General features: G+C 39.5%; 1 protein-coding gene across 1 annotated transcript in view; it reads right to left on the reverse strand.

Annotated features, from left to right (window-relative positions):
* The window catches only part of TNKS (tankyrase), a 201,564-nt gene that overhangs the window by 157,637 nt on the left and 33,703 nt on the right, over nucleotides 1–10,224 (reverse strand). The gene's annotated exons all lie outside the window — the stretch shown is intronic.

Raw genomic sequence — 10,224 nt, forward strand, 5'->3', positions numbered from 1 at the left:
ACGGAACCTCACAGAGCCCTGGTAGCACAGTAGTTCAGAGCTCAGCTGCTAACCAAACACTTGGGAGTTCGAATTCACCAGCCGCTCCTTGGAAACCCTATGGGGCAGTTCTACTCTGTCCTACAGGGTCACTGTGAGTTGGGATTGACCCGATGGCAGCAGGTTTGACCAGTCTTACGTAGAGAAGCCCTGATGGTGCAGCGGTTAAAGCACTCAGCTGCTAACTGAACAGTCAGTGGTTCAAACCCATCAGTGGCTCCACAGGAGAAAAGACCTGCGACCTGCTCCCATAAAGATCACAGACTAGGGGACCTCACGGCACAGTTCTACTCTGTCCTATGAGGTTCTATGGGTCAGAATCGACTTGACAAAAATAGGTTTCTTTGTTTTTTCCTTTTTTAATAACCTTATGCAGTAGGTATGATGTCCACCTCATAAATAAGAAACTGAGGCTCAAAGCAATCAAATTATTTGCGTAAGATCACAGTGTTTAACTGGTAAAGCTGGAACTCAGACCTAATTCTAAAGCCCAAGCATTTAATTTCTACCTTAACTCAAGCTTTCTCCCCCTTAAGTGAATTCTGAAAGGCACAACTACGTCTGAAACACTACTGCCTTTACCCTACTGCTCTACGGTCAGTGTCCTCTTCCCAACCTCATCAAACAATTCCCCTGTGTAAAAGCTTGAGATTATGATTCTGAGCAAAACCCATGACAGCCAAGGTTCCATTTTAGGGGACTCACTAGAACATTTCCTGCTCTTATTCCCTCAATCCTCATATACTCAAGCATATTCTTTCAAAAGCCAGCACTCAAAACTATGCCCCTCAGAAGGCAAAACAAAGTAGTGCCCTCTATCGCTAACTATGATTATGTGTTTCACAACAAATTTGGACATTTTCACGCCTGACACAAAATAAAAAATATGCATTTAGATGCACAATAGGATTTCTTAGTAAGTCTTACTTATGCTGTTATATCCGGGGCAATTAAGTTCTTAATTCTGGATTTTGCTTAAAGATAGATTTTGTTTAAAAATGAGAAGCCTAACCCCCACCTCATTTTAAAATGAGAATTGGCAGATTTAAATAATTCAAACACTAAAACAGTAAACGCATAAACCATTTTTTTAAAGCCTGAAAATATAATTATTACACTTAAAAACTTTCTAGTTTGGTCAGTTGAGACTGAGGAATGAAAAGAACTCCTTAAATCTCTAATCTAGGCCTGCTCTGAAATCTCAGTTACCATGGAACTGTGCAAGGCAAGGACACGGTTCTAATATGCAAGAATCTCAGATAACATCATAATTATGCAAAGTAAGGACTGTCTGTAGAGTAACATGAGCCATTTGCCTCAAATACCATTTTCATATAACCCCAAACTTACGTCAGACATATCACTGAAACCCACAGATGCTTTGGAACCATCATGCTTGGTAAAGTACAGGGTCAGCAGAAAAGACAAAGACCCTCAACAAGATGGACTGACACAGTGGCTGCAACAATGGGCTCAAGCATAGCGACGACTGTAAGGGTGGTGCAGGACAGGGCAGTGTTGCGTTCAGTTGTACATAGGGTCGCTATGAGTGGGAGCCAACTCGACACCACCTAACAACAACAACAATCGCAGTCAGTCTAAAAGTAAATGCAAATGTGTAATTAATTACTGTCACAGACTGACTTGCACAATAAGCTCAAATTTATGTTTTTAAAAATACATGTTTTTGGTTGCTGTTGTGTTCTGCTTTTTGTCTTTTTCCTAACTTAAGCATCTTTGACATATTTCTTAAGGCCTTAGGAAAATGAAGAAATTCATACCTGTGCTTTTCTGGGTATTCTACATAAAATACAACGAAACTCAATATATCAACTTACCACCATTATCCCGAGTGCCTCCCAAAGTACTGCCAAACTTAGCAGGGAAAGGCACAAATATTCTAACCTCCCTGAAAGCAGTCTGAACATGAGTGGGCAAGACTTCAAGATAACAGTGTGCAGTGTCAGCAGGGATTATACCAGAAGGGAGAATTACTACCATTCTTGGCTCTGCTTTCCCTTCATAAGGATACAAGTATGGGGTTTTGCCAACTTTTACTTTTCAAGAAAATGCTGCATTGAGACTTGTTTAAAAGATCTCAATTCAGTTTTTATATGGAAAACTGATGCTAAAAATGCAGAAGGGAGGCATTCTGGCAGGAAAAGGGAGAGGGGATAATAATGAAACAAAACCAAGGGAATAAGATTCTCAAGGCTTCGCTGAATTTTCTACAAGTTTTTGCAAAGAGGAAGGAAGATGTGGCGTAAATGACCTTTCCTCAGCTAGTTCATTAATGGAATAATGTATGAACAGATAACGTGACAGACCAAATCAAGAGCCCTAGAAGAGTTCTCCATTGCTACCTCTACTATGTTAGATCAAGTACGGGCTTAAACTATGACGTGCTTTTCTGTGGACTGCAAAACATCATCAACTACCAAAAAAGGCAGGCTTAAAAACAATTTACTATGCTCAGTAATGACATAGCATAAAAGAATATTTAAAAAGCTACAGAGATCTCACCACCCGAGGCTGTTGAGAATTGATGCTCACTATTTATGTTCCAACATAAGTATTAAGCCTTTCTTCCTTGCAAAGTAATATTTCTAAATCTTAGTACTTTTAGTATTAAAAGCATATTGAAAAGTACCCAAAAGGCTATTTTAATATCTACTTATTAATAAGAAAGCTTGCCTACTTTATAATTTTTTTATAATCTATATGTGAATCAAACTTGGAGCAAAAAAATGCTTTGAAAGAAGTGAACATCTACGCTTAAATTTATTTTATACTCTGCTTTGTTTTATCCACCACTGTATGTATAAATCTAATGGCAAGTATAATGCCTGGTACTAAGTAGGCACAATAAATACTTAGCAAATGAGTAAGTGTTTGAAAACAAGTAGAAACAGAGTTTAAAATGCTTGCTACATAATCCTTCATGGAAATAAAATACTCAGAATGTTATCAGAACAAAAAACACCCAATGGTCAAACTCTGTCTTCTGACTTGAATGTTTGCCCAAAGAAAATAGAGACTAGACTACAGGAAACCACGAGGCACAAAGATCATGTCATGGTTGTCCGTACCTATTGTTACCACACAGTTCATGTCCATGTTATTCAATAATTCATTAGCCACATGTTACTGAGTACATACTATGATGTGCAAGGCACTGTATATGGAGCTAAGGACTTCAAAAAGAAGAGACCCATCTTAAGAAAAATTCAGGTTATTAGTAAGATATATATTTAAAAAAAATCTATTGCCATCGAGTCGATTTTGACTCATAGTGCCCTATAGGACAGAGCAGAGCTGTCCCATAGGGTTTCCAAGGCTGTAACCTTTACGGAAGCAGACTGCTGCATCTTTCCCCCACGGAGCAGCTGGTGGGTTCGAACCGCCAACCTTTTTAGATAGTAAGCAAATGCTTAACCACTGCACCACCAGGGCACCTTACACAACTATTAAGGCAACTAAAATAAAAAACAGTGACAACATCAAATGCCGGCGAGGAATTGGGTCTCTCATACACTGCTGGTGGGAACAGAAAATAGTCCAGCACTCTGGAAAATAGTTTGGCAATTTCTTAAAAAAAAAAAACTAAACATATACTTACATGGCCCGACGATTATATTCCAGGGCATTCATCCCAGAGAAAGGAAACCTTTCATCCAAATAAAAACTTGTACACAAATGTCCACAGTAAGTAGTTCCCTGGTCTTGATATTACATCAGACTTACATAAGATGTAACCACTGGGGAAAGCTGCATGAAGAGTACATGGGCTCTTTCTATTCTATTTTTTACACCTTCCTGTAAATCTATCATTATTTAAAAATATACGTCAACACACTGGCAAATAACAATCCAGCAAAGACCACACGGTAGGAACATTTCTTAAAGCATGTGATAGAAAAGTTTTATGAATTCATGATGCAAAAATTCATCGATTCTACAGTCAGAGAAACAGATGAGAAAATGTATAATGTATTTAACTTAGTAAATATTTTTTAATTTTGTGACTACTTTGTAGGTACTTAGTGAACAACTGATGGCTTCCTAGACCATGTAAGACAATTAACATCACAAGTGTTAAATATATTTTTGGGTATGGCAGAATATCATCTTAAAAGAGATTAGGAGCTAAAAGGGTAACCTCACCTCCCTCCCACACATCAAACACCTTTGTGTCCTTATAATAGGGCCCACACAATCTTATCGAGCAAGTATTTAATAACGCTGTCTGATACTACTGAATCAAGGAAGACTATACGGTACAGTGGACTGACTGACGAGGCACAGAGCCTTCTGAATTCATGACCGGGTGAAACAAATCCCTGTGCCTCCAAAACACACAACATCAGCAAAGCCATGTTCCTCGGAAATACTTAACAGACAAGTTAAGACGTCAGAAGTTTTTAGTGGAGGGTGAGGGGTGGGGGAAGCCTTTGTCATTTTAAAAAGAGATCTACTAGCATACTGTTGTTGTTGTTGTTGTTAGGTGCCTTCGAGTCGGTTCCAACTCATAGCGACCCTATGCACAACAGAACGAAACACTGCCTGGTCCTGCTCCATCCTTACAATCATCGTTATGCTTGAGCTCACTGTTGCAGCCACTGTGTCAATCCACCTCTTTGAGGGTCTTCCTCTTTTCCGCCGACCCTGTACTCTGCCAAGCATGATGTCCTTCTCCAGGGACTGATCCCTCCTGACAACATGTCCAAAGTAGGTAAGACGCAGTCTCGCCATCCTTGCTTCTAAGGAGCATTCTGGCCGCACTTCCTCCAAGACAGATTTGTTTGTTCTTTTGGCAGTCCATGGTATATTCAATATTCTTCGCCAGCACCACAATTCAAAGGCGTCAATTCTTCCTCGGTCTTCCTTATTCATTGTCCAACTTTCACATGCATATGATGCGATTGAAAATACCATGGCTTGGGTCAGGCACACCTTAGTCTTCAGGGTGACATCTTTGCTCTTCAACACTTTGAAGAGGTCCTTTGCAGCAGATCTGCCCAATGCAACGCATCTTTTGATTTCTTGACTGCTGCTTCCATGGCTGTTGATTGTGGATCCAAGTAAAATGAAATCCTTGACAACTTCAATCTTTTCTCCATTTATCATGATGTTGCTCATTGGTCCAGTTGTGAGGATTTTTGTTTTCTTTATGTTGAAGTGTAATGCATACTGAAGGCTGTGGTCTTTGATCTTCATTAGTAAGTGCTTCAAGTCCTCTTCACTTTCAGCAAGCAAGGTTGTGTCATCTGCATAACGCAAGTTGTTAATGAGTCTTCCTCCAATCTTGATGCCCCGTTCTTCTTCATATGCTCCAGCTTCTCACATTATTTGTTCAGCACACAGATTAAATAGGTATGGTGAAAGAATACAACCCTGACGCACACCTTTCCTGACTTTAAACCAATCAGTATTCCCTTGTTCTGTCCGAACAACTGCCTCTTGATCTATGTAAAGGTTCCTCATGAGCACAAGTAAGTGTTCTGGAATTCCCATTCTTCGCAGTGTTATCCATAGTTTGTTATGATCCACACAGTCAAATGCCTTTACATAATCAATAAAACACACAATCAATAAAATTAGTCGATATTCAACCATTTCAAGAGCTGGCATATGATCAGGAACCGGTGATACTGAAGGAAGAAGTCCAAGCTGCTCTGAAGGCACTGGTGAAAAACAAGTCTCCAGGAATTGATGGAATATCAATTGAGATGTTTCAACAAACAGATGCAGCTCTGGAGGTGCTCACTCTTCTATGCCAAGAAATACAGAAGACAGCTTCCTGGCCAACTGATTGGAAGAGATCCATATTTATGCCTATTTCCAAGAAAGGTGATTCAACCAAATGTGGAAATTATAGAACAATATCATTAATATCACACGCAAGCAAAATTCTGCTGAAGATCATTCAAAAACGGCTGCAGCAGTATATCAACAGGGAACTGCCAGAAATTCAGGCCGGTTTCAGAAGAGGACGTGGAACTAGCATACTATCAGAACTCAAATCATCAATGAAAATACTCAAAAAAGATAAAATTAATTTTGAATGTGGAAGTCCTTAGGGCAATAAGAATGTCTTTGCACGCCTGTAGGAGAATGACCAGGAAAAGAAAGTTGTTTCAATACAAATTTTGCTGTAGTCGTAATTGGAAAGGCCTCATTCAGTTCTGCCCATGTGGAAAAATGCCCCAAAAGGAACGTTTATAATATAGCTTTACAGTAGAATTTGGTTTTATAGTTTCATGTTTATAAAGGTACATACTTTGTTTTTATTTAGTGATTTTATGAATTGCAGTATTTTTTTATGGTTGGAAACAGGTTTTCTTAAACAAAACGTCAATTTATAACTGTCACTCAGGAGCCAAGAAACGGAATAACATAACTCCGAGGGGAAAGTGAGATCAGAGGGATGGAGCCAGGGTCAGTTGGGTGGCCATGTGATCAGCCATTTAGCAACTAAATATTTCCTTCCAGAGTTCACATTTAAGAGTTACGTGCTTTATTCTTACCAAGGAATTCCTCTACTCTTACTAAATTTCCTTTTCTCGTGAAAAGCTAAAGCAAACTATAGAAAGTAAATGCAGATGTCAACAAACACTAACAGAGCAAATCCCCATACCCAGAGTGTTTGCCATGCATTTAATTCTCTATGACAATAATATCAATGTCTTTAATGTTGTCATTTTTTTCTCACTCCATTAAATATTTCCTCTCGCCTTGATAAGCTTCCTCTCCCTAGTCTAGCTTGAAATGAGGCAGTGGGGCTTGAACATCACCTTTGCTTTGTTTTCATGGCACTGAATAAACCACAGACCAAACAGTTCACTAGGGTTTGAATGTTCTCAAAATACTTCATATAGTAAACCTTTCTAATAGCAGCTTTACTTATCTCAGAAATAGATTCATCGGAAGTACCTATATTACAGGTCTGACTAAGGTAACAGCGATTGAGAGCCAGGTGAGGATGAGACCTTAAGGCCTTAGTTTTCCATTCAAACTCAAGTATTTAATCATGTCTCACGCTGAAAACAGTAAAATCCCCATTTTTAAATATACCAAACTATCTGGTGGTCAGGTGATACAAGGCTTTTCAAGCTTCCATTATGTAGCTCCTGATGACAACAAAGATAAAAAAGAAATGTTCAGTTTAAGCAACTACACAAAATTTATTTTCTTTTAAGCTTTGTGTCAATCATACACTTACTTCAAGTAAAACAGTGATTTAAGTACAAACACAAGTCCACCACAGATTTATTAATTTATCCTCTTTATTAGAATTGTTATTTTAAGAGTATAAGTAATATTCTTCTCTATTTACCAATGTAAATTGCTACTTATCCTAAGTGGGTGATAATTTAAGTATTACCAAGAAAAAGCATTGCCAAGAAAGCAGTTTTAATTTTATCAGCAACTATTCTACCTCTCTTTTCAGCAGACGCTAAAATCTAAAAAAACTTCGAAAGCCTGATGTGAGATGTTCTACCACATACTTGTTTTCCATTGCTCCTGTAAGACATTATCACAAACTCAGCGGCTTCAAACGCCACCACTACCAATTTATCACTCGACAGTTCTGAAGGTCAGAAGCCTGGCACTGGTCTCGTGGAGCTAAACCGAGGCGTCAGCAGAACTGTATTCCTTATGGACAGCTCCAGGGGAAGAGCCATTTCCTGGCCTTTTCCAGCTGCTAGAAGATGCCTGCCTCCTTTCTTCCCTCCTGAAAGTCAGCAATGGCAGGCTGACTCCTTCTCACACCACGTCACTCTGACTTCCTCTCTGCCTCCCTCTTCCAATTTTAAGAACCCGTGAGATGTCTTTAGGCAGTGCTGGTGGCACAAACAGCTAAGTGCCTGACTAGTAACCGAAAGGTTGGCGGTTTCAACCCACTCAGAGGTGCCTCGGAAGAAAGTCCTGGCAATCTACCTCCGAAAGGTCACAGCCTCAAAACCCTATCTGTGGAGCACGGTCCTACTCTGAACCACATGGGGTTGCCACGCGTCAGAATTGACTCAAAAGCAACTGGTTTACCGGTGGTGACTGTGGAGCCCACTCGGATGGGTAATCCAGGAGGATCTCCCCGTCTCAAGAGCAGCTGACTCACAGCCTTGATTCCTAGGTGATTAACAGCCTTAATTCCCCTTTGCCACGTGTCTCAGTCACCTGGTGCTGCTGTAACAGAACGCCACAAGCGGACGGCTCTAACAAAGAGAAAGTTAGTCTCTCACAGCCTAGCAGGCTGGAAGTCCAGATTCAGGGCATCGGCTCCAGGGAAGGCTTTCTCTCTCTGTTGGCTCTGGAGGAAGGTCCTCGTCATCAATCTTCCCCCGGCTGAGGAGCTTCTCAGGTGCAGGGGCCCCAGGGCCAAAGGATGTGATCTGCTCCCGGTGCTGCTTTTTTGGTGGTATGAGGTCTCCCTCCACCCCGCTCACTTCCCTTTCCTTTTATCTCTTGTAAGATAAAAGGTGGTACAGGCTACACCCCAGGGAAACCCCCTTTACACTGGAACAGGGATGTGACCTGAGCAAGGGTGTTACATCCCACCATAATCCTCTTCAACATAATCCAATCTTGCCTTATCAACCAAAGGCAGAGATAAGGATTTACAACGTATAAGAAAATTATATCAATCACAAAATGGAGGACAACCACACAACACTGGGAATCACGGCCTAACCAAGTTGACATATATTTTGGGTGGACACAATTCAATCCATGACACCATGTAAAGTAACACATTCCCAGGCTCTGGGAATTAAGATGTGGACATCTTGGTGGGCGGCGGGGGGGGGAAGCATTATTTGACCTACCACATATTACACGTCACGTCACTTCTTACAATCCTAATAAGTTTTAAAAGCACAACTGCAACACATTATATGGCACTCTAACATCTCATGTTAACTCTATAAAACTGCAGTAAGCTAAAAATGAATAGAAAAGTTCACTTTTTCCATTTTATAAACAAAGCAACTGCAACAGAGAGTAATCTGTTCCAAATCAAAATGCTTACTAACAGGAGACCCAAGAGTAGCCTCCAGGTCCCCTGACTCCTATCACTGCTCCTTGCAGCAGACCACAATGGCCCTCAATTATTCCTACTCCATGAGCATTCGTCCCTCTTGCTGGTAACTCCATATCCCCAATAACACCTTTGTTCATTTTTACCAGCCCACAATTTAAAAACTCATCCAATTGGGCTGTATATAATTTCATACATACACATGCACGCTCACGTGCACACATGTATTTATACATAAATCATATATACTGCATACTGTAATAGTCTCCTTTAACATTTTTTTTAACCAAGATCTTAACCGGGTTGACATATTACATTTGATTGAACAAAATAAAGTTTCATCTCGTTGAATGATCACAAGCTAAGGCATGTCTCCTTTACCTTTCTATGGCAAAGGAAGAACAAGAAAAGAAAAAACATAATTTTATAACAGGAAATTTCCAGTTATAAAAGAAAATCATATTACATATTAAATAATTAATTGAAAGTTCTGAACTGAGATGGGAAAATGAGACTCACAGCTGTTTCTGTTTAATTAGTTCATTTAGATGGCCAGTTTTGTTTTAAAGAATACCATCAGATCTATATTTCTCCTGCATTTATAGTAAATATAGAAATATCAGTAAATCAATATGTAATACAAGAGGAAAATTATTTCTAATCATATTTTCAAAATAAAAACAAGCAGCTGCTAATTACTGAGCATATACTATACAGATACTCAGTAAGGATCCCCTCAGTCTCTGCACATAAGCCAAATGAGGCCAAGAATTATTGAAAAATATAGAAGAAAAAGAAAGCAAGTGGCAGGAGCTTTCTCTACTATAATGTCATTTGCTCCATTTAGCTTTTTTTACTCCCCAAAAGCTGATGAGCTGCTCTTTATCAAGGGAATTACAGTTTAATCTTTTCTTCTAGTAGTCTTTAGAAGGTATTCCATTGTCTTCATGCTTTCCATATCGTAAATGACAAGTTCTTTGCCTCATTTTTTTTCCCCCCTTTATAAGCAAGTCATTCATTCTGCCTAGAAAACCTCAGTATATAACTACTTTGGTGGGTCTTTTCTCATCAATCAGCATGAAACTCTGACATTTTCAAACTCAAGACTTAGGTTTTTCTCTACTTAGGGAATTTTTTCCTATCATTTA

The sequence above is a fragment of the Loxodonta africana genome, chromosome 19 (assembly GCF_030014295.1).
Source record: "Loxodonta africana isolate mLoxAfr1 chromosome 19, mLoxAfr1.hap2, whole genome shotgun sequence".
In the NCBI taxonomy this organism is placed as follows: Eukaryota; Metazoa; Chordata; class Mammalia; order Proboscidea; family Elephantidae; genus Loxodonta; species Loxodonta africana.